The sequence below is a fragment of the Diabrotica virgifera genome, chromosome 3 (assembly GCF_917563875.1).
Source record: "Diabrotica virgifera virgifera chromosome 3, PGI_DIABVI_V3a".
Taxonomy (NCBI): domain Eukaryota; kingdom Metazoa; phylum Arthropoda; class Insecta; order Coleoptera; family Chrysomelidae; genus Diabrotica; species Diabrotica virgifera.
In genome coordinates this window covers 98,542,365-98,567,098 of record NC_065445.1, presented here as the reverse complement: position 1 = coordinate 98,567,098, position 24,734 = coordinate 98,542,365, and the positions used below count along the sequence as shown (strand labels likewise).

Here is a 24,734-nt window from a genome sequence, read left to right as displayed (position 1 = left end):
AACGATTCCAATACACCACTCTTCCGAGATTTGTTCCTCATTCCTTCCAGGTTTTCAGTATTATTTTATATATTTGATTAGTCAGAATAGCACCTCCACATTTAATAAGTTCCGCGAGTATACCATCACTTCCTGGAAATTTATTATTTTTTAGGTGTTTTCAGGGCCTATTTCATCACTAGGCCCGAGAGGCACCTGCCTCGGGCCCGCATTTTAATGGGGACCGGAAAGATCACCAAGAAAATATCATTTTTATTACAATAACAAAATAAATTTTCAAAATTCTTTCATTTTACGAACAGGAAATGATAAATGATGACTCCACTGTTGATTTTCAAGCGACTTCACCTATCACAAGTAGTACATCTCCGTCATCTCATATAGAAAACGACAATGTCAATAACTCTTATCCTAGCGATATAGCGGATTGACCAAAACATTTAGGTAAATCTGGAATTTCAATAATATCTTATAAATAAGCACATCAGAATCAAAACCTGCTAAATCCAAAATTTGTCGTTCTGCTATGTAAATTCAAACTAAAAGTACAAATTTCTGAAGATGTAAGGGGCATGCAGAAAAATGACAAATTAGTGTGCCATTTGATGATATTTATTGAATGCCCCTTTGACTGAGAAATACCTGATACTTTTTGGAAAATTTACATTTTTAATGTTTTTTTAGCCTCCTGAAAATTTTCAAAACATGGATCTAGCCGGTTTTGATTCTATAGGCCTCAAATATAAATAATCGACCGAATCAATACATTGATAATATTAGTGAATGTGTTACACAACTGGATAATAATAAAACCAGACATTTGCAAAGTGCAGTTTTTTATGACATGAAAGCTAATGAAGAAAAATTCTTCGTAAGTGGTTAGTGTACAGTCCTAATTGTGGCCTCGTTACGTTTGTAAACTGATTTCCACGAAAATTATTATTTTTCTAACTTTAGGTAGGTATACTTAATGACTGAAAAAATCAATTGGTACGTTAGTCAAGAAAAGTAATATAGCAGGAAAAATTGTAACATTAATGGAAAAGAGCTATTTAGAAGAAAAGACACATTGGAGAAACCGTTTTCAACGAATAACAGTAATAGCAACCATTTTTTAGTTGAAAGACTGATAAATTTTGTACACACTTGAATGAATGAAGAAAGTGAAAAAAGAATATTAAATATATTTACACACTTTAATATACTTTTTTCACTTTCTTCATTTAATTTTTGTCAAAAAACGGTCTATCCTTTTATGGTTCAACAACCAAATTATTTACAGAAGGAAATGACATATATACAGTGTGTCGCATTTAAGACGAAGACAGCCATACATTTTGGCTATCAAAATAAATACAATGTGAAATTTTGTACAGTTATGCAGGTTGAATGTTCACATTTTTTAAGATACTCAGCTGAAATTTAAATTTTAAACGCAGCCTACTGCGACTCCAAAAACAGGGTCAAATTTCGATATTTTGCTTCCCGTTAGAAATATCGGAAAAAGATATTTGAAAAAGATGTTCCAATATTATTCTAACCCCAAGTACCAAATTTCATAACAAAATTTGCACTATTAGTTTTTTTCATTATTTGTAATCAAGATCCTAAAACTTAAAATTGGTTGGCCTGAGGTGCATCACGGGACAGACGAATTTTAGGGCCCTGACTACAAATACTGAAAAAACTAAAAGTGCAATTTGGTATGTGGGGTTAGAATAAGATTTGGAAGTACTTTTTCAAATAACTTTTTCCGATATCTAGCTAACGCGAAGTAAAATATAGAAAAATTACCATGTTTGTGGATTCGCAGTAGGCCGCGATTAAAATTTAAATTTAAGTTGAGTATCTTAAAAAATGTGAACCTTCAACCTGTATGACTGTAATAATAAACAACGTTTAATTGTTTTTAAATTTTATTTATTGTTTATAAAAATTTAACTTTATTTAAAATTTAAATATTTGGTGCGACTATATTTCTATTAAATAATTAATTTATTTTAAAAAGTTATTAGTATTATTAAATCATATTTAGGGGCCCGAAAATTGTGTAGTGCCTCGGGCCTGATTTGAAGTAAAATAGGCTCTGGGTATTTTATTGCATCCCGTTATGATTATTTTTTTTAATAACAAACTTTTAAAAAATAATAACCATCTAAAAATCTAAATAATAAAATAATAATAAACGGTAAAGAAGTAGAAGAGGTATACAAAATAATTAAGGTTCAACACGCATTCAACGCTTTAAATAGAATTTGGCAAACAAACGAAATATCGGAAACAACAAAAAATAAAATCTAATAGTTGCATTAAAAGTATACTACCCTACGCAGCAGACACATGGAAACAGGACGAAAATACAATTAAAAAACTGCAAACTTTTGTAAACAAATCTCTAAGAAAAATCCTCAAAAATATACTGGCCCAACAGAATAACTAATACAGAACTATGGGAAAGAACAAAGCAAACTAACATATTCTACTACGGTCAAGAGAAAAAATGGAAATGGATTGGCCACACTTTGAAGAAAAACCAAAGCAATATAGCAAGACAAGCACTTGAATACCAACCAGAGGGGAAAAGAAAGAGAGGGAACAGACAACAGCTGGAAAAGAACAATGACGAGAGAACACAAAAAATTGGACTAAGATGGGGTGAAGACAAAAAGAGAGCAAAAATTAGAAGAGAGTGGAGGAAACTAGTACAAAGTTTATCCATAGAATAAAAACAAAAGAAGATGCGCTGTCCCGGCCAGACAGCAATCTTACACTTTTAGACGAGGAACTAGAGAGATATTGCATCCTGAACTTCTTGAATTGATGGAGACTCTAGTGGTATAGTGTTGCTTGCTTCTGGGGGTCGGGGGTGGTTGATTTGGACATTCAACTTCGATAGTAAGTAGTTCTTTATAGTGTTCCACCCACCTTTTCAATAGTTCTTCTTTTGGGTCTACTGTTCTGTTAACTTTTATAAATTGTGTGGTTATCGATGTAAACTTTTAATCTTAAGTAAAACAATAGAAAAAATCAAGTGGTGTAAGATCTGGAGATCTTGGGTATGATCTAATGACATCAGTTGCTTCATCAGGAAAAAGGATAAATAAATTCATAACTTCATAAATTTTGCATTATTTTGTTAGACTGCATTCGGCGATCTCGATTATCCTCATTGATGATTATTTTTATTAATAGCGATGATATTTCTCTTTTTTGAGTACACGTAAAACACACCTCTTAGAAAGGTTTGTATCAACTAAAATTTGCTTTGAATTAATTTGAGGATTCTCTGTTTTTTTCTCAGTCATATTTCTTGCTCCAAATCTTTGTTGGCATTAATGGAGCCATTATTTGTTAATTTCTTTCAATAAACTATAAGCTAGACTAGTCCTTACACTTTATTATACAGACAGTCAAAAATTCGACCTTCATCTTATTATTTGCTTAAAATTACTTCTTTATATCAAAATACCCACTGTGAAATATATTGGTAAAACCTTCAGTGGCCATGGTAAAAACATATATATATATATATATATATATATATATATATATATATATATATATATATATATATATATTTTCTGCGTATCTTCAAATTTGTAATTTGCGATACGTGAAATCAATCAATAATAAATCAGACACACAAACGCACAAAGCGCCTGCAAAAAATTGTGTCGTGAGTCGTGACCGCAAAATTGTTAGCGACGACTTGCTGGGTTTTGCCACCTATAAAAATAGTCCCGACTGTATGCTCGCTCCTGTTACGTAAATTATTGCGGTTCGTTTTTTTGCACAAACTTACTCAAAAAGAGGTCCTTATAACAAATTCACAGGGTGCCAGGCGGTACCGTGGTCGGAAAATTGTTTGAACAATTTTCTTAAACAAATTCAAAAAATCAATTTTTTCACTTCAGACAAATTTTTTAGAGTATTAGGGTCATCCTGGGCAAAAAGGTCTCTTGTGATTTTTCTCTTAAATTGGCCGCGAAAAACCGTGAAAATGGCCATTTTCATGGCGTAAACGTTGGTTAAAAATTATTATTATGAAAGTCAGAATGTGATCAAATCAAAGTTTAAAGCCCCCTACAAGATTCTGAAAAAATTTTTGTCATTATTTTATTACGAAGCTGTCGAATTTTATTACGAATTTTAATTATTAATAATGAGCGCTAAGCTCGAATTGAGGCGGCCCGGCCGGCGGCTGTTCAATGGTACATCTATACGCCAGGGAAATAAGGCAAAAATATACATGAGCAGCCAGCAGGTTGCAAATGGGTTTTTTGGGTACTATATACCTATACATTATAAACACAAAAATGCCCGTCACAGTTCGGACGAGAATTTTAGTTATTAACAAATAAGCGTCAAAAATGGCAGTTTTTCGTTTAAATCGCTACAGGTAAAATAGGGTAATTAAATATGTTATTTATATTGTCCTTCTTTTAGTATATGAGCAAAGGTTTAAAATGGCAGTTTTTGCATTTTAGTCCGATCCTTTGTTGCTTCGAAAATTTCAAAATAAAATTAAAATTTCGAAAATAAAAAAATTCCTATAAATTTAAGACTTACATATTGCATGAAACGTTGAGCCGAACAGTCGATATAATGCACAAAAAATTTTAAGACGATTCGTCAATTAGTTTAAATATTATTCAATTTGTTTATCCCAAAGAGCTTTTTTGCAATGGTATTGTTCAGAAAATAATAATGATATAGCAATTCTGTGGAAACCGCGTGAAAGAAGAATAGTTACATTTTCAACGCATTTAAGATAAGATTCAAGTCATTAAAAAGTCAGTTTTATCATTCCGAACACATTTTTTTTAAATTAGGGTCATTTTTGGCTTATAAACAATTTTGAGTCTTAATATTGAGTCTAGACTAAAATTACTTTGGGATTTGAAAAGCTGATATTTATTTACACGAATTTAAAAAAAAACCTTTTTGCCTAGGTTAATCAGGGTCAAAGTTAGCCACTTTTTTTATTTAATTCACAGCTACTTTTTTTATAACAATTAACCAACCTAACTAGCGCCATTTTGAAGTTCAAGGTATATAGTTTATGTGTAAAGTTTGACTAAACTTTGAATTTCAATAAAGTGGTTAATAAAGCTTTAAAAATTACGTCCTAACGAAATCGATTCTTGGTCGGTGGAGGGGAATAATTATTAAAATCCGTGCACTCAAAAAATAAAATTGATTCCTCAAACAGATGCTGCAATTAATATCTCCGGAGCTTGTTTATGGATTTTGATCATAATTTTTTAAATTTGTATGTACTCGTAGTCTTGTAGAGTACGTTATGTACACATATCCCCACCTAACATTACAAAATGTTATCTCACTCACAGATATGAAAAATAGATTACGACCGATTCTAAGACCTATACATGTATATAGGGTGAGGCAGATAACTGGCCTATTAGAAATAATTTGAGAACTAAAGGCAACAGAATCATGAAAATTGGAACAAAGGGGTTGTGAAGGATGATCTATTAAATGAAAATATTTTCATCTCTTTGCAACTTCCGGTTATACCGGAAGTTGCTTATAACTTCGTTTTTTTAAATGGGACACCCTGTATATTTTTACATTTTTGGATTCTCTTCGATGTCTTCTTTCTTAAAATATGAGGTTTTGTAATATTATACAGGGTATTTTAAAAGATAATTACGTTTTTTTATTAATTTCGTAGCAAAATTAACACCCTGTAGAATTGTAGTAGTTTAACATCTAAAACTCTACTTACGTTCAAATGATTTTTGATATAGTCTACTATTGTTAAGAATCATTAGTCTAGCTAAATTTTTAATTTTAGTATACAGGGTTGGTCGAAACTCAGAATGAGTATTTTTTGAGTTTTCTTAAATGGAACACCCTGTATTTTAGTATTGTAATGAAATGATATTTTATGGTACTTTTTTATTTCTTAAGCATTCCCTATACCTAACTGCTTTAATTTGTGAGTTATTGGTGATTCAAGCTAAACATTAATTGCACCAAAAAATACGTAAAATTTTATTAGCTTGGCCGTGAAAATACTCAATCCCAAATAATTTTTCAGAAATATATACATATTAATCCAGACTGGTCCTTAAAATTACCAATAATGGTTTATCTATCAAAATACCTACGTAGTTAAGATTGTTGGTGCGATTAACAATTAAGCACAAATTAAAGCAGTTAGGTATAGGGAATGCTTAAGAAATAAAAAAGTACCATAAAATATCATTTCATTACAATACTAAAATACAGGGTGTTCCATTTCAGAAAACTCAGAAAATACTCATTCCGGGTTTCGACCAACCCTGTATACTAAAATTAAAAATTTAGCTATACTAATGATTCTTAACAATAGTAGAGTATATTAAAAATCATTTGAACGTAAGTAGAGTTTTAGATGTCAAACTACTACAATTCTACAGGGTGTTAATTTTGCTACGAAATTAATAAAAAAACGTAATTATCTTTTAAAATACCCTGTATAATATTACAAAACCTCATACTTTAAGAAATAAGACATCGAATATAATCCAAAAATGTAAAAATATACAGGGTGTCCCATTTAAAGAAACGAAGTTATAAGCAACTTCCGGTATAACCGGAAGTTGCAGAGAGATGAAAATATTTTCATTTAATAGATCATCCTTCAAAACCCCTTTACTCCAATTTTCATGATTCTGTTGCCTTTAGTTCTCGAGATATTTCTAATAGGCCCTTTATTTGCCTCACCCTGTATACATATATAATTTCATAACAATCGGTCAAGCGGTCTCGGAGAAGTATGGCAACTAACAGTGTGACAGGAGAGTTTTATAGATGCAAATATATAGACGGCTATTAAAAAATATAGGTTGGTGATAGAAGAGTGAAAATTAAGGGTTGTATGTATTTTTTAATTCTACACCATAGAAAATTAAGGTAGACAATTTTGTCCAAAAAAATAAAAAAAAATTAAGGGGGCAACCCCCCTTATAATTTATGGGCATGAAAAATAGATTAGAACCTATTTTCAGTCCTATAGGATATACGTGTAAAATTTCATAAATATGTAAATAATATGAATTTTTAATAAGAGTTAAGTGCCTTTCTTATTCACAATATTTTAATTAGAAGGATGTAATTGAACACTGAAGCATATGTTTTAATTCCAAACAACTTTTCTTAATAACAATTTTTAGATATTGTGAATTATAAAGGTACTTTACTCTTGAGTGAAATTAATATTTTTTGACATACATCGTATAAAATTAATAAAATTTTATATTTGATGGTTGCATCTTAGATTACATACTATGCAGAGTATTTTATAAAGAATAACTTTTTTTCGTAAGATTGATTATAAAGTTATCAAGTTATTATAAGTTATCAATAGGTTCCAAGTTACGCAGACATACTGTATAAGAACTAAAAAAAAATTTTTTGTTGAACATTTATTATTGTTGAAGCTTATTATTAAATGTATTTTAGGTAAGTTTTACAGAAAAAAATTTTGATCACTTTGTATAAACATTTTTTAGCTGGTAATTTTCGGTTTTGGTATTACATTTTTGTTATCCTTCTTAATTTTCTTAAAAAGAAATAGTTTATTTCATTTTAAAAATGAAATAATTTAGTGCATTTTAAAGACTACTTCCTAATCAAAAAAAAAAAAACAACTACAAAACTGTAATAGATCTGTTCAAACTTGAGTAATAGTCTTAAAGTGGTGTTAATTCTGTAAAACTATGAAATTTTCAAAAATTGTATTTTTTGAGACGGTCGTATCATTTCAATTAAATTTTTGAGATTTTTTTAAATAAAACATCGTATTAGTTACACATTTTTAAATCATTTTTAAACAAAATTCATGTAAGTCTCATTTTCAGCTCACACCGTACTTATGCCCATACATTTTATGTCTTTTTATTATAACCATAAGATAGTTTAATTATTCTTCTTTCATGTTCAATTGTAAAATTTTATTTGATCGATTAGTTAAAGAATTACATTAAAATAACTCAACCGTGCACTTCGCCGTACGCTAGTTTACAGTGCGCCAATGTTTGTGAGAACGGTGACTTTAGCGTTAAAAATAAAAAATTATAGAAGCTACAGATTTAATTTTAGAAAAATCTTTTTATAAGTTTTTTTTTTGTAAAATTTTCTGAATTTTGCAATGGTTAAGTCAGTTTTTTCTAGAATTTATATTTTCGGAGTTATTTAAAAAAACATTTAATTTCGCAGTTCATTTGTTTAATAAAAAATGAAGCACCCACTTCTCGAGTAGAACTTTGTTTATTAAACAATTCTTAATGAAATTACAAAAGGTTCTATCTTGTTTGATTTTTTCCGAAGTGAAAATCTATATGCACTCCCCTATTTGTTATAGTAGATCTGTTTTTGAGTAAGTTTGTGCAAAAAAAAACAAATCGGAATAATTTTCCTAAGGTTACGGTCCTATGGTGCATCTCTCTCGCGGACAACCGCCTCAATAAGCGCTTAGCGCTCAGTGTTAATAATTAAAAATAACAGCTTTGTAATAAAATATTGACAAAAATTTCTTCAGGTCTTGTAGGGGGGCTTTAAACTTTGATGTGGTTACTTTTTGACTTTCATTATAATAATTTTTAACCGAATTATTAAGCCTTGAAAATGGCCATTTTCGCGTTTTTCAAATTTTATATCACGTATGACTCGACAACAATCAATTTTAGAAAAAAAATCACAAGAGACCATTTTTGCTCACAATCACAGAATCTAAAAAAAAATTGTCAGAAGTGAAAAATTGATTTTTTAAATTTATTCAAAAAATGTTTAAAAAATTTTCCGACCGCGGCACCACCTGGCACCCTGTGGATATGTTATAAGGACCTCTTTTTGAGTAAGCTTGTGCAAAAAAAACTAATCGGAATAATTTACCTAACGGAGGAGAGCGTACAGCCTGAACTAAAACACCATGTAGAAAAAAATACTATATCTATATCATATCTTCATTTAGTCAGTGGCGGCTCGTATAACTTTATGAAGGTAGTGCCAGAATCCGGGCAGCTGCCTAAATTTTTTGTGGCGGTTTTACGACAGCGAAGTTTTTGTCCATTTCCACTTTGTTTTTCAATTTTTAAATCGGGTAAAGGCCGACCGAGTTCTTTAATTTGTAGTTTTTTTTTTCTAACGAAAAACCACCAAAAGAGTTTTTTAATATACTAATTTGATTCATTGTCAATAAATAAATTAAACGTAGAAAATAATCAAAATATTATTTTTATACCTACGACACCCACGATCACAACGCACTAACTAATAATTACAAATTAAAAAATATAGTAGAGTATAAACACAAATATACAATACAGTAGTAGACAATAAACACAATAGCGTCAAGCGAACGCGTAAAGAAACTAGAAATATGTAGATCTAAAACATTGTATCTTAAGATCCACTAACTTCCTTTTCGAGATTTCGAGCCTGGCACGGAGACTCCAATTTAAACGTATGTTAAAAGTGCAATACCGCTCTCTCTCTGTCACTTACACAGGATGCTCATACAATCTTTCTCTTTTCTCACGAGCCGCTATGCCGTTCGGCACTGGGATTTTTATGATTTTCATCCTTTATCCGGTCAGCTGTGGGTGGCCAGAGTCGGTAGATTTGCATTGCGCTACACAGTTGCCAGATTTGATATAATTTATAAAAATAAAGAGAAATATTCACAAAAAAAATAAACAGGCATTAAAATGTTTTTAAGATAAAAAATATGTTTCTGCATAGTTAGCAAGGTAGTGCCATGGCTCTATGGCACTACCTCACGGGCCGCCACTGCATTTAGTCAACTAGTTTTAGGAAGGTAAAATAATAATACCTATGTACGAGAGGCACAATTAAATAAACATTATAAAATTATCGTTTTCAAGGTTGTATTAGTTGCATTATTTTTTTGAAAGGTACATTTCTCTGTAGTGACACTTTTAGTAAACCTTTTAGTGAACCTTGTGATAAAAGTAGGTACCTAGGTATTTTCAAAAATTTTAATACAAGTATTTATTATGCACAAAACAAAACACTTACTCTCTTTTGGGATGTAAATGAGGTAAGAAAAACAACACATAGCTTACACATTCTCTGCATTTTACAAGATCCACCTCTCCTAACTCCATTGGAAATTTTACTCTGAAAACGTAACCAATTTCTCTGGTTTTTTCTTCTTTCTTCGTTGAGGTTTGTTAACCTATTCTTTAACTCATTACCAGTGTCCATATTGGGTCTCCACCATCATATTTTTAAAAATTAATTTTGAAGATGATATGCAAATGAAATTAAGATAAGATTCATAAATATGAAGAATTAAATATAAGATTCATAAAATAACACTGGCATTTTACTCTCTGCTCTCTGTAGATTTGTTCACGACGAACGACTACACTGCTTACTTGCACATAAAACATATCAAGTATATTTTTAGGGAGCAAGTTTTTTCTTCATAGATACAAAGGATGTAACGGAACCTTGAAAATGATCAACAATATGATGAAGATCATTTAATTTTTCAGCAGGATGGTGCTCTTCCAAATTATGCTTTACTTCTTCGTCAATATTAAGAACAAAATTTTCCACGTCATTAGGTTGAGAGGACACGCAGCATCGAATGTCTTCCTTGGTCACCAGATTTATCTCCGCTGGATTTTTTGTGAATGAAAAAAGAGCAATATCGGTCGGTGATTCGACTGTTATTTTTGGAAGGTAAATACTGCAGCGAAATCAAAGAGCTGTTGGATGCTCTGTACAGTGAGTCTTCTCCTTCGAAGGCTACCGTCAAAAATTTACGTCCAGATACCTCGAAAGCTGCAACCAAGAAGGATAACGTAATAGAAATCCACGTTCTCGTATTGGCAGACCGCCGATGAGTCAGTTATATTTTTCATAAAATGTTGGGCATAAGAAAGCTGTCTGCTCGATAGGTGCCGCGTTTGCTCACTACGGACAATAAGGGCAACCATGAGACCACTTCAGAGCAGTGTCTGAGGCTGTTTAAGGCCTATTTCATACCTTACGACTTCGGTCGTCACGACAAACGGTCGTAACGACAGTTAGTGGTACATTCCATTAGTCCAATACAGCAATGTACGGAGCCCTTCACACAGGACGGCCACGACTAAATGTCGTCCCATTGCTCCTCGCCTGTCGTCCAATGTCACTACAATGGACGACGGTCGTGTCGTGCCGTACTATCAGTGAACCACGGGGATAAATTAGTGCTTCCATACTTAACGACAGTTAGTCTTGTAGTACCTACCTGTGAATCCAGTGGAACGTACATAATGGCAGACAATATAGATGGGGAATTTTTAATTGCACTGGTACAAAGTAGACCAGTGTTGTGGGACAAAACTTTGGATGTGTATAAAGACAGAAACGCAACAAGGAATGCATGGCGTGAAGTTTTAGTGGAGGTTAACCCTGATTTTGAAAACTTAGAAGACCAGGAGAAAACTAAGTTTGGTAAGTTGTACTTACTGTATTTTACATTTAAAGTATACTCGTAGATTACAAACCTGAATTTTTTAGCTCATTAATTTCCAACGTTATGTAAACGCAACATTTTTAATTGTATTATTTTTAATGTATCACTACTTTAATAACATTTTTATTGCTACATTTTATTTAAAACAGAACACCCGTGTTGAGCTGCCCCCCCCCCACTTGAACAAATAGCCCTGATTTATAAGCTATTTATGAGCTCTCATATTCCGCAAATTAAAAATGCTAAAAATTAAAAATTAAAATTTGAGCTCGTTCCACTGAGCAGGAATTTAATATTTTAGTGGAAAATAGGAATACTTAAAAAGTATTAAAAATACTTAAAAATAGGAATATTGAATCGATTTTTGCGGCAGAATTACGAGCTATTTATGAGCTCTTGAAATGATATAGTTTCGATTTTTGAGCTCATCCCCTTCACCCCCAAACAACCATTTAATTGATTTAACTTGAGAAAAATGCTGAGAAAACTTAAAATATATCGTTTTGCGGGTATAATTCCTATAGCTTATATATTCAAAGAATAAACTATTAAATCACGTGCATTTCGATTATTGAGCTACAACCCCTTCGCAAGAAAACTACCCCATCTTCCCGGCTTAAGAGAGAGTTGTACTTAAAATACATTAAAATAATAATTTGGTGACTACATATAATTTAATAATTTATGAGCTCCCAAATTACGCGCATTTTTATTATTATTATTATTATTAAAGAAGAAAAAGGAGCCGAGGTCTAGGACCTATATAGCTCCATTTGACTAAAAAGAACTATGCAAAAAGAAACCTAAACTTAAGACTACATACGACTTATAAATTAATTTAATTTAAGAAACGAAAAATTATTGTTCCCGTGGTACAGAACTAAAAGAGTCATATTTATTTTTGAAGCAATTTACAGATACAGCCCCGACGACGTCGTGTGGAAGTGAGTTCCAGGTATAAAATATTCTATTGGATATAGAGTTCTCACGACATTTACTGTGAAACTGTTGTTTGGCTAATTTGTATGGATGACCCCGCAATCTAAGGTCGTTACTCAAAGGGAAAAGATGTGATAGATCTATCCCAAACTTTCCCTGTAACGCTCTATAAGCAATTATTAAATCCCCACGAAGTCGTCGGTCCATAAATGTAGGATAATTTAAGTAGGTTAACCGTTCTTCGTCGGAAGGACGACGACGGCCATAAGGAATTCTTGTTGCCCATCTTTGCACAGATTCAAGTCGATCAGAATCCCTTTGCCAGTCGACATTCCACACGGGTCCGGCAAACTCTAAAATAGGTCTTACATATACACTAAAGAGAGCAACAAAATTTTTTGGCGATATCTTAGAGAAAGTCTTAGATAATAAGTAAACTGATGTTCTAGCTTTATTGCATACCGACTGGATATGTTCAGACCAAGATAATGTTTCCGTCACAAGTACACCCAAGTCTTTTTGCTTCCAAAAAGTTTTTAGAGAAACATTTGAAAGTACATACCGATTCCTTGGATTGTTTTTACCTAAATGTAGAACTGCACACTTGGATGTGTTTAATTGCAAGCACCAATCGTCTACCCACTTAGCAACCTCTTGAAGGTCGGTCTGTAATTGATTGTAACCAGAAAAGGGATTTGCATATAACTTTGTGTCATCAGCGAAAAGCGACATGTTACTTTTAAGGTGAATTGGCAGATCAGCAACGTACACTAGGAACAAAATCGGCCCCAACACTGAACCCTGCGGAACGCCACTGTATACACTAAACATTGAGGAATAACAGTCACCAACGCGTACACAAAATTTACGGTTTATTAAAAATCCTTTAATCCACTTAAGTAAGTTTCCTCTAATACCGTTATGTTCAAGCTTAAATAGTAGTCTCTTATGAGGAACTCGATCAAAAGCCTTAGCAAAGTCTAAATATATAATATCAACAGGTTGATTACTGTCCAAACAAAGAGACCAGTCATTAACACATGTTAACATATTAGTAACTACCGATCTTCCAGGTACAAAACCGTGCTGGGAAATAGGAATTCTATTATTGTTTAAGAGAAAGTTCATAACCGATTCGCGAATAACTGATTCCATCAATTTAGCCGCAATGGATGTTAGACTAATTGGTCTATAATTGTCAGGATCTAACTTGTCACCTTTTTTATAAATTGGAGTAACACTAGAGATTTTCCAGCCATCAGGTAAAGTGTGTGACAAAAATGAGGCTTTCATTATAAAACTTAACGGATGGATAATCGAGTTTGCACACTTCTTAAATAAAATTGCGGCGAAACCGTCTAATCCGGGAGCGGAAAAGGATTTTAAACACAAAATTTTTTGTTTAAGAATCTCTGGATCTAAGTCTATGTCACTAATATCGTAGTTACTTCTTGTAGAAACAACACGTAAAGTATTCGGAAGAGCCTCCTCGATTGTAGACACTTCTTGAAATTTTTTGGCAAAAATAGTAGCAACTTCCATTTTCACTGAGGTTGGTTCGCCTGTTTCGGTTTTTAAAATAGGTAACGAAACTTTAGATAAAATAGAATTTCTGACATATTTATAAAGAGGTTTTTTGTTCTTATTTGAGGACAGTTGGTTTTCAAAATTTTGTTTAGATTTAAAAATAGTTGATGTTAAGTTATTAGAAAAAGTTCGATGATTGAGGTAGTCAGCATTCGTTTTACTTCGTAAATACTTTTTCCATAATGACTTTTTAAATTTTATCATTTCAAATATTTCTGCACTTATCCATGGCTTATTAGGATTACATCTACGTTGCACATAATGAGAGTTCGTGCGCATGGATTCATTCAGAAAATTTTCAAAAATTTCCCACTGTTTGTTAACATCCTTACCATTCAACATATCTGCCCAATCTGCAGTAGATACATCTAAGTTTACATGATGATAGTTTATTCTTTTATATGTCATTAGCATATTATTTTGTAATATTTCCGACTTGAGGATCTGTATGGAAGTTGAAATAACTGCGTGGTCCGACTTTCCAATTGGAGATGTAACCGAAATATTAGTTAAAAGATTAACATCAGAGGTTAAAGTAAGATCTGGCTGAGAAGGTTGTTGATTCAGACGAAAACGAGTCGGTTCATTGATTATTTGTTCTAATCCAGAATTTTCTAAGAAATTAATAAAAAGCTGAGATTGAGTATCATAAGGGTGATTGATCAGCGGCCAAGAAATGTTGCTTAGATTGAAATCACCAAAAACAATTAAGGTTTTATGTTTGGCTATGAGCGTTTCCAATTGACTGTATAATTCTTGATCACTTTGAACGGAACTGTAACCAGGTCTATATATACAAGCTATAGCAAAATTTATTTTTAACTTTTTAGAAGAAAAATTAAGCGTCAACCCTTCATAATGGTGATCAGAGAAGTTTTCACAAACAATGTTAAATTGGCAGAAGTCAGATTCCTTTGCATATATGCAACATCCGCCTCCTATTCTCCCTATGCGGTCTGCTCTAAAAATTTTATACCCAGGTATATTTACCATAGAGTCCAAAATATTTTTGTGCAACCAAGATTCGGATACTAAGAACAGTGAAGGTTTTTCGCATTGCATAAAAGTAATGGTATCTAAAAATTTCGCTTGCAGAGAACAAAGATTAGTATACATAATACGCCATTGATGAAAGCTCGAACTCAGTTTTTTGATCAGTAAATTGCAATTTATTTTGTATAGTGCAGTCACTGAAGGTAAAATCAACGATTACCTTCAATTTCGGTGAAATTTCATCGATTTTCACAAAAATTGGTCAGTGGTTAGAGGATACCTCAAGAAACAAAGGTGACATGGTGCCACCTTGCGCCTTTACCCTGAGGAAGGATACCGCCCCTTCTCGGGGGTGAAAATTATTTTATAAAAAATAACTGCACAAATCAACAAAAGGACAAATTATAAGCAGCATTTGTTATATAAAGTAATTAAAGATCAAAGATTTTAATTACTCGTGAAAAAATGCATGTTTTGAAGCGGTTTTTCGTAAATCACTGAAAAACTGTAAGTTTTTACAAAAAAGTTAATAGTAGTTTAATTCGTATAGCTTACATTCTAAGAATAAACTCTTAAATCACGCGCATTTCGACTATTGAGCTACAACCCCTTCGCAAGAAAACCATCCCATATTCCCGGCTTAAGAGAGAGTAGTACTTAAAATAATTTAAAATAAATTAATTATTTGGCGACTACATATCGTTTAATAATTTATGAGCTCGCAAAATATACGCATCTTAATTATTGAATTTCAATTTTCTTTCTATAGAAAGAATCAGTCACTGAAGGTAAAAATCAACTATGACCTTCGATTTCGGTAAATCTCCATTCATTTTCACGAAAATTGGTGAGCGGATAGAGGATACCTCAAGAAACCAAATTAACAATAACAACTTGCGGTTTTAGCCTGGGGTATATGTCACCCCTTCTCGGGGGTTAAAATTACTTTATTAAAAATAACCCCACAAATCGAGAGAGGGACAAATTCTAAGCAAAATTTGTTATATAATGTTATTAAAATAAATCAATACTTTTTGAGTTAATAAAGATCAAATATTTTAAATTTCTGTGAAAGAAAATGCATGATTTAAAGCGATTTTTCATAAATAACTCAAAAACTGTAAGTTTTTACAAAAAAGTTTTCATCACTAAAATTGAAGCTAATAAAAAAGATAATAAATTGCTTACTTAAAAATAATGTTAATTTAAAGTAGGTAAGTTATAGGTAATTAAATGTATATTTTTTCTGCGACTATTCAAATCTAAGGATTCAATCTTAAAACGGGAAAAAGATGCATTTTATGTAACACTTGCTAAATAATTGTTAAATTACTTAGAAATACCTATCAAATGAGCTCCAGAAAAAGTTGATAGCATCAAAATGTATACTCCAAAATTTTTTCCAAAAAAATTAATTTTTTTTTAATAACTCTGTTAATTTTTATATCAGGCACATCCAACTATTTGAAAGGTAATTTCAAGAGCTATAAAACTGTATTACATTTAATCTTTCAAATACTTTATATTTTTTTAGGATAATAGTAAAGGGCTCTTGTTACATTGTTCTCGTAGTAAAATTTAGGCTTAAACGTTTCTATCTTCGTTATTTTGATTCATACAGAAATCAAAAGACAAGTAAAATCTTTGCTAATAAAAAAAACTCAAATTTCGTTATCTATCATTTTTACGTGATCGAGTATTGTTGGAGTTACCTACATATTCTCAAAAGCAAATAACGTTTTTTTTAAATCATATTTAAAATAATAACCCCAACAATACTTTACTTTACTTTAAGTACAACTCTCTCTTAAGCCGGGAATATGGGATGGTTTTCTTGCGAAGGGGTTGTAGCTCAGTGGTCGAAATGCGTGTGATTTAAGAGTTTATTCTTATAATATAAGCTATACGAATTAAACTACTATTAACTTTTTTGTAAAAGCTTACAGTTTTTCAGTGATTTACGAAAAACCGCTTCAAAACATGCATTTTTTTCACGAATAATTAAAATCTTCGATCTTTAATAACTTAAAAAGTATTGACTTATTTTAATAACTTTATATAACAAATGTTGCTTATAATTTGTCTTTTTATTGATTTGTGTAGTTATTTTTTATAAAATAATTTTCACCCCAGAGAGGGGCGGTATCCACCCTCAGGGTAAAGGAGCAAGGTGGCACTATGTCACCTTTGTTTCTTGAGGTATCCTCTAACTACTGACCAATTTTCGTAAAAATCGATGAAGGTTCACCGAAATTGAAGGTAATCGTTGATTTTTACCTTCAGTGACTGCACTATACAAAATAAATTGCAATTTACTGATCTAAATGCGCGTAATTTGGGAGCTCATAAATTATTAAATGATATGTAGTCGCCAAATAATTAATTTAATGCATTTTAAGTACAACTCTCTCTTAAGCCGGGAAGATGGGGTAGTTTTCTTGCGAAGGGGTTGTAGCTCAATAATCGAAATACACGTGATTTAATAGTTTATTCTTAGAATATATAAGCTATAGGAATTATATCCGCAAACGATATATTTTAAGTTTTCTCAGCATTTTTCTCCTAAGTTAAATCAATTAAAGAGGGTTGTTTGGGGGTGAAGAGGATGAGCTCAAAAATCGAAACTATATCATTTCAAGAGCTCATAAATAGCTCGTAATTCTGCCGCAAAAATCGATTCAATATTCCTATTTTTATATGTTAAAATATTAAATTCCTGCTCAGTGTAACGAGCTCAAAATTTTTAATTTGCGGAATATGAGAGCTCATAAATAGCTCATAAATCAGGGCTATCTGTTTTTAATTTTTGCAAGTGGGGGGGGGCAGCTCAACACGGGTAAACAGAACAAAGTACAAATCTAATAAAATATTTTGAAATAATTATGGCATTTAATGTAATACGCATAAAGATAAAGACAAGAAGAAGAAGAAGAAGTATAACGATTTCCGAAGTGAAAATCGAAACGTCAAATAAACTTAATCATAAAATAAAATTGTGGCTTATTCCCAACTAAAATAGTAAACTGCATAAGAGACCACAAGGAAATACAGTAGAACCCCACAAATCCGAACTAATTGGGGGGACAGCCTGTTCGGATTCTGAAAAGTTCGGATTATTCGAAAGTTAGCCTAAGAAGCTAACGAAGATGATTTTTAAAAGATTTGGACTGCCACCGATCCCTTTATGAAACTTTATCCGCACGTTTATGCCTCCAATATTCGAAAGCTTAAAAATATTTAGATTTATGAAATAGATCACTGAAATATTAAATCGCTAACGCTAGTAGTTTTGTTTCGTCACGGGACATGGGAATTCGGCCATGTAAATGATTCATTTAATTTGTAATCTGGATATTGATTACACTATGTTTCTCATGTTTCTTATCTTTTTCAATGTTTTCGTTCATAGTACCTATACCATGGGAAATGTGTATTATGCACATTCCTTTATTGATTGTGTTTAAGTTTTTATAAGTATGTACTACGTATAAAGTATATAAAGTATATAAAGTAAAGTATATAAAGTACGTATTTATTTTTAATAAATTTCACATGTCCAAATTCCTATTAATTTTACATTGTTAAATTTTCTGGTTCTCTGTACATATAGTAAGCATGTTTTTAAATTTTTATTTTGAATTTTTAAAAATTTTTTCACTTTCTGTTGGTTCGGATTTGCCGAAAGTTCGGATTTGCGGGGTTCGGATTTGCGGGGTTCTACTGTAGCTTCAGAACAATAATTTCAGAACTTTTATGTTATTTAATTACAAAAGATTATAATTAGGATTTTTAGTAAAAATGCTTATTTTAAAGATATGTTGCTGATATTTGTTTATTTTACTTCTTATGATAAACTATAGTGAAATTTCATGTTACTTCCTGTCTTAAGCAAAATTCTATGAAGTATACAGAGCTATAATAAAACTCTAATAATTCAATAAATCATAAGAATTTTAATCACTTAGGCTTAGGAGATAAGCGGGAAAACCCCGTTATACCTGCCATCGTAATAAACTAATATTTGTCTGCAAAAAGCCCAGATTTATTATATTGTTGATAAATAGTACCGGCACATTTTTCTAAATTTAAATACGCACCAATCACATCTGCAGATTTGATGTTCAAAGAACTTTTTCTACGTATAAATAATATATTATGTATAAATAATAAATTTTTGCCCGATTCATTCTACGCCCTATGCTCTCTACGACAATAAGATGAATAGGTACTGTGTATTCATATGTCCGTGTAAGTGTGAAAGTCCGATGAGCACGACAAACGGTCGTACGACCGTTTGTCGTGACGACCAAAGTCGTAAAGTATGAAATAGGCCTAAGCTTAATCCAAAAGTTTCTATATTGTTTCATAACTGCGAAACATGGGTCCGCAGTACACACGGGAGAGATTAAATGTCCAGCAAACGACGGCACTGTTGCCAGATTTACCTTTTTCCTTTTAGCGGGAATTTTAAAATTAGTCTAATGACACTTTGGTTTTAAAAGAGAGTTCTGGTATTCTTAAATTTATAACCTTACTTTTACAAGTAATTAGGATTATTTTATTTACATGTAAATATTGAAACAAGTATTGTACTGTGTCATAATTTAAAACTCGTGTTGCAGTATTTTGAAAAAAAAATGAAGCTCAAAAGAAATATACTTATACAGTACAAATTATTTTTTAATGGGAATGGAAATTTACGATTTCAAAGGTGAAAATGTTGGGATAGTATAGATGGACACTTTTTTATTTTAGTATTAAGTGGTTACATAATTATTCAGAATATTAATAAAATTACTAGTAATTTGAATTAGTTTTAATATGTATTATAATAGTATTAATTCTCATCATGTACCTGGCTAAATAGCTAAGCGCTAAAGCCGCAAAATAAAAAAAAATTGAAAAAAACATTCTTAGTGGCCTAGCACCTTTACTTTGCCTGGGGGCGAGGCGAGTTAATAAATTCTATTTTCTTATTGCAGTCATTTTGTGACGGCTTAAGAAGTTACATAAATGATGTCTTTAGGCTGTGCAATTTTAGCCGTAGAAAGACATCTTTATCACTTGTATTTACATGATATAGGGCTTTTCACTCAGTCATTTGTTTCGAGCTTCTGTCATGTGTTGTCTAACATTAATATATCTATGTCATATGTTATTGATATTGCCAATGATACAAACCAAAGACATATGATGTAGATATATTAATATTATGTGACACTTGACCGAAGCTCGAAACAAATGACAATCGATGAAAAGCCCTATTCAATAGGGCATTTCATTCAGTCATTTGTTTCGAGCTTATGTCATGTGTCACATAATATTAATATATCTACGTCGTACATTATTGGTATATACCAATGATACAAACCGAAGATGTATGACGTAGATACATTAATATTATGTGACTCATGACAGAAGCTCGAAACAAATGACAATCAATGAAAAGCCCTATTGGCGTCTGCATATCAGGATCCGGTAATACTATATTATTATTTATCTATGATCAGGATATTGCTGGGTGTACACAAGTAAACAACACTTTTTTGATTAAAAGGTTTATTTCATTAAATCAAAACTTACATGGATACAATTTAAATAAGATATTTTTTCTATTTAAGGCAATATAATATAAGATATATATTTTAGTATAACTCTCCTACATTAACAAGCTTTAACACATTCAGTGGCCATGACGTATGGGTAGCATCACGAAGGTTTTACGGAAGGTACTGACGACACATAAGTTATGTGAGTAGTACTGTGTAACTAAATAAATGATTTAAGTATGTGGTACCAGCCAAGTGGAGCTTGTTTGAGATGGGCACCAAACATGTTAATCTGGTCATGCACAGAGACTTATACTATAATATGTTATATCTCATATTGCTCACTATTGTAATGAGTGAGCCTGCATACACAAACTATAATATATTATTATGGTTCTGTGTATGCAGGCTCACTCATTACTACTGTAGTGAACAATATGAGATGTAATATTATGAGATATACCTATTATATATTATGGTATAGCTCTCCATGAGTGCCAAGTTTTAAACTTAACTGATAACAACTAATGGATACCCTTTTATCCAAAATTTTATGAAAATTTTGAATGGTCATATTGGTATTAATTCCACAACCCCTTCCTATAACAATACGCCCATTGTTGGATGTTATTGCAGTAGTTCTACTGGAAATACTTACTAAAATTGTATGTATCTGCATCACTTAGAAGTCTACCCAAAAAGCTATTAATACTCTCTAAACCATCATTAATACATCTTGTATACATAATAGGATTTTTTTCAGAATCAGATATTTTATTCAAGATTTACTTACCATGCCCTATTTATGTGCCAGGCACTTAACAGTCTATTAGGAGCAATACCCATTACATTTGACGAGGCATTGTAAAAGGTGTCACTTATGCCCGATATGAAAACATTTGACTATACATATAATACCAACACAGACATGTATTTAAAAAAATTGGTAAATTAAAGTAGGTATCTTTTCTATTTGAAAATAAGAAAGCAGTACAAAATCCATTCCCAAATTCATCTTTTACTAATACTGTCATAAGTTCAAAGTCATAGGAATTGAGCCCATGAGTTCCATCGATTGCGATAAAGGATTTACCAAACTTAATTAACATTTCCTTTTGGCACAGTATTAAGGAAAATAAGACAAAAATCATAAATGTTAAATTCAGAATGAATATCCATTAGTATGCCCTGTTGTTTGTAAAATAATATTGGACATGAGTCTGTAAGCATTCAACCCAAAAATAAACACTGGTTGCATCGTCATTGTACATATACCCATCTTTCAAATCAATGCCATAAGAGAGTCTAATGTTTGTGATATCTTTTCTTGTAAGTAAGTTAATTCTTTTTAATTCGCCTCCTATGCTATTATGCTATCCTGAACAGTCTGAAGTTTACTAAAAAAGTAAAATATAGGTATAGGAGAATCAAACACACTAGTTTGAATTTGTAAACTGTACTAAATATTCATGAGTAATATTTAAAAAAGTGGTTTAGTGGTAACATTCTTGTTTTAAATTATATTGTGTATATCGACGGCGGAAAGGCAGGACCTCATAACTGAAAAATTTGTATAAAATGAGTTACTTCGGTTTTCGCTTTATAATAAGTGTATCAGCACCTATTAAACAGCTTTTAGAGCTGGGAAAGCCTTTTGGAAGCCTTCCGGAAACTTTCCCAGCTGTAATCGCTGTTTAATAGCTGCCGATACACTTATTCTAAAGCGAAAACTGAAGTAACTCATGTTATAAAATTTTTTCAGTTACTACTTTTCCGCCATCGATATGCAAATATTTTACTTACATTTTTGAAGAAAGTCTCAAAATAAACTTTGAAGAGATATTTATCTGATTTTGGTATTTATGTAAGTGCTCTATATCATCCTCGTGTCCGTAATATGTTTTAAAATAGTTTCAATATTTTTAGATACTATTATTCGACTAGTACACCAAATAAAAATTGCAGGATCCTTGGGATTTTAAAGCTCTTTCTCTATCTTGTTTTGTAAAATAATTTTTTGAGGATCACATACATATACATTCATAATAAGATGTTTCATGTTCTTGTACTCTTGTTCTCTTCCTGTGCCATCATCCATACAGTGCAAATCTAAAAAAACAACATAACAGGTGATTACATGGGCAGTTATACTACTTACAGCTTACTTTGTATCTAATCTATTATCTAGTATTACTCTATTAGTATCTACCTACATAAAACTATCTTTGAAATCTAAATTTTTGATATCAACATCAACCTTAATACCTACTTAAAAAATAATAATGTGGAAGTTACATGTACCTACCTAAAGTTTTTGAATTGCAATTTTATCAACTGGAAAAGACTGCAACATAATGAGTTTGAAATTATGACACAGCACAATATTTATTGTTTCAATTTACATGTAAATAAAATAATAATAATCCTAATCACTTGTAAAAGTAAGGTTAAGATTTTTGACTTTGACTTGAGAAAACAGAACTGTCAAATTTAAAACCATTTTAAAATTCCCGCTAAAAGGAATCTGGCAACATTGCCGTCGTTTGCTGGACATTTAATCTCTCCCCAGTACACACCAGAGCGAAGACTGTCCAACCGACCGGAAAGGTGATGGCCACCATTTTTTGAGATTCACAAGGTGTGACTATATCAACTTCTTGGAAAAGGGCAAAACAGTCACAGGACTTTACTACCTCGTATTATTGGCCCGATTCGACGCAGAATTGCAGAGAAAACAACCTCATTGGAGAAAAAAAGTACTCTTCCACCAGGACAATGCAACAGTTCACACCACCCCGTAACCATGGCCAAATTGGTCGAATTGGGCTACGAACTGCTGTCCCATCCACCGTATTCTCCAGATTTGGCCCTGTAGGACTTCTTTTTGTTTCCAAACTTGAAAAAGTCAAATTCCGGACAGAAGATTAAGTCGAATGAGGTGTTTATCACCGCCATGGAAACTTACTTTTCGAATCTCGAGAAAACGTAGTTTTTAGACGGGTTAAAGAAGGTGAAAAAAGTAAAAAAAGTGAAAAAAATAAAAAAAAAAGTGAAAGAACTTGCAGGTACACAAAAACGTAAGCAGTCAAATACACTGTATAATGTCAACGGAAACATAATAACAGAACTAGAAGAACAGTTGAAGACATGGAAAAACTATGTTGAAGAACTCTTTGCAGATGACAGACAACAATCTGAACTAAGTAACATACAAGGAGACGAAGGTCCAGAAATAACGGAAGAGGAAGTAATGTACGCACTAAAAAGAATTAAAAACGGTAAAGCCCCAGGTCCAGATGAAATACCAACTGAAATCCTTAAACTGATAGAAGAAGGCTCGATCCACATTTTAGTTGAACTTTTCAATAGCATTTATACATCAGGAAAAATACCACTGGAATGGCTTTTATCCACCTTTGTTATTATACCAAAAAAGATGAATGCCAAACAATGTAGTGATTACCGTACAATCAGTTTGATGAGCCATGCACTGAAAATATTCCTGAAAATTATACACACTAGAGTACACAGAAAACTGGAAATGGACATCAATAATACCCAGTTTGGATTCCGAAATGGACTCGGAACAAGAGAGGCGTTGTTTGCACTGAACGTTGTGTCTCAAAGATGTCTTGACATAAATCAAGATGTATTTAAGTGTTTCATAAATTATAACAAGGCCTTTGATAAAGTGCGGCATGATCATCTAATCAGACTCCTGGCAGAAAAGAATTCAGATAAACGAGACATCCGACTAATAGCAAATATGTACTACAATCAGAAAGCAGTAGTGAGAGTAGAGAATAATACCACTGAAGAAATTGAAAATAAAGCGAGGTGTGAGACAAGTGTGTATACTGTCACCAACCCTGTTTAATCTCTATTCCGAAGACGTAATGAATAGAACACTCTCTGAGCAATCCATAGGTATTAAAATAAATGGTGTTAGATTAAACAATCTGAGATTTGCCGACGACACCGTTCTGATCGCAGAAACACTTGAAGAGCTACATACATTGGTGAATAAGATAGCAGACTGCAGCGAAGAATATGGACTATCTTTGAACATAAAGAAAACTAAATTTATGGTAATATCGAAATCAACACGAAATGTCAAAAATTTATATTTACACAATGAAATTATAGATCGAGTTAGCAAATACAAA

At 31.9% G+C, this 24,734-nt stretch overlaps 1 protein-coding gene and 1 long non-coding RNA gene across 6 annotated transcripts in view; one reads left to right on the top strand and one right to left on the bottom strand.

The window, feature by feature from the left end:
* Positions 1-24,734, top strand: part of LOC126881986 (uncharacterized) — a 159,499-nt gene that overhangs the window by 47,375 nt on the left and 87,390 nt on the right. The gene's annotated exons all lie outside the window — the stretch shown is intronic.
* LOC126881995 (uncharacterized) lies at positions 20,393-23,130 on the bottom strand. Of its 2 annotated transcripts, none has more exons than XR_007697074.1 (3): positions 22,874-23,130; positions 21,003-22,677; positions 20,393-20,930 (listed from the first exon to the last, which is right to left on the bottom strand). It is a non-coding gene; the product is annotated as an uncharacterized LOC126881995 (long non-coding RNA). The 2 variants fall into 2 exon arrangements; XR_007697073.1 differs by lacking the exon at positions 20,393-20,930 and having other exon boundaries at positions 21,520-21,965; positions 22,372-22,677.